The following is a 1,580-nucleotide window of genomic DNA, read 5'->3' as shown; positions in this document are numbered from 1 at the left end:
TTCTGCCCTCTGCAAAGCTTTGCCTGGCACGCTCAGGATCTAGCTGTTCTGTAAACTTTCTCTTTCCTGTTTTAATTCTAACTCAAGCCGGTTCCTCTGCCTGGTCAGCTCCTCCACTTCCAGCTACAGACTGTTGGTCTCGTCCCCAAACTCCTGCTTGAAGATCTGGTTGTCTGACTCAGCCAACTGGTGCCCTTGCTCAGCCAGGTGCAGTCTTTATTCCAGTTGTTTAATGGTAGCAGCCATCTGATTAGTCTTCTCTTCCAAATGATTTAGTTCACTTTTCTGTTTCACTCGTAAGTCTGAACTCTGCAGCTTGAAGGCCAGTTTGTGACTGAGAGCCCTAAGGTGGCCCAGCTGCTGCCTCAAAGACACCAGCACCTCTTGCTTCTCACAGATGTCCTTCTCCAGCTGCTTCATGGCCATCTCCGTCTCCTGCTGCATGCTGATCTGGAGCTCCAGCTCCTTCTCAACATCCAATCGTAATTGTGCTTCCTTCTCTAAATGCTTTCTTGCTTCACTTAGTGCTTGCCCTGCAGCAGTTCTGTCTTGCTTAGGACCCTTCTGATTGGATTCCAGTCTGTAGGAGCTTTCTTCTTGACCTCATTCCATTTCTTCTTGCAAGCTGATAATCCTGTCGTTTGCAACAGCAAGCTCCTCTGTCAGTTTGGTGTTGGGTTTTTGTAATGCCTCTACTTTGGCCTGAAGGTTGTTTACTGTAGCATTCAGATGCCTGTTGAGTTCTTCCACGTAGTTCTTCCACTCCAGAATTGCAGTAATCTGACCATCCCCTTCACTACCTTTACTGCTGTTCCCATCTTTTAGATACACGGAAAAATCTCTAACTCCAACCTGAGAGTCCAGAGCTTCTCCTTTCATGTAGAAATTAGCATCGGTGACATTCATCCCCATCAACAGACCAGCGATGATATTCCCTTCTTCTCCCATCAGGAGAGCGTCGGTTCGTTGAACTCACTGAGAAGTTCCTATTCATTGACCAAAGCTTTCATGTACTCTGAAAGTTTCTTTTGCATTAATGCTAAAAGAAGCCAGGCTCTTCCTCTGCCTACTGGAGTCTTCGGTCCTGGAAGATCTTTAACACTTGCTGCTCTCTCGGCAGCCTCTGGAACAAGATTTCCTACCAGTTCTAAAGTCCCCCAGTGGGATTTATTTCGTCCAAGAAAGGTTCGCTTGGCTCTCAGGCCATGCTTCGGAGAGTGCTCCATCACCACGAAGAATTGCTGGAGGGGCGCATAGTCAGAGTCCAGAGTCCTGCCCAGATTCAGGGCAGACTTGATCATGCCCTTGATACTCAGGTTGGCCATGTTCATCTGGTTCATGGGTTTGCTAGCCATGAGATAATTAGGGTGGTGCCCACCCGCCCAGCCACCCGCGTATCTCAGCAGCGCAAAGGGCAGCGGGGAGCCCGACCACTGCGGCAGCCTCGCCTGGGGACAGCAGGAAGAAGCTGGTGGCCAAAGCCTGGGGAAGCCGAAGGCCCTGCCCGGCGCTCTGGGTCCGCGTGGGTGTCGGTTCTGGCTCCGCCCTGCTCGTATCCTCTGGTGAGCACACAGGTCCAT

At 50.6% G+C, this 1,580-nt stretch overlaps 1 pseudogene; it reads right to left on the bottom strand.

Moving 5' to 3' along the window:
- Window positions 1-216: 216 nt before the first annotated feature.
- On the bottom strand, window positions 217-1,580 carry LOC102021882 (annotated as a pseudogene).

This window comes from Chinchilla lanigera, unplaced genomic scaffold, assembly GCF_000276665.1.
Source record: "Chinchilla lanigera isolate Chin_1 unplaced genomic scaffold, ChiLan1.0 scaffold00019, whole genome shotgun sequence".
NCBI classification, from domain to species: Eukaryota; Metazoa; Chordata; class Mammalia; order Rodentia; family Chinchillidae; genus Chinchilla; species Chinchilla lanigera.
This window is presented reverse-complemented; position numbering and strand designations above follow the sequence as displayed.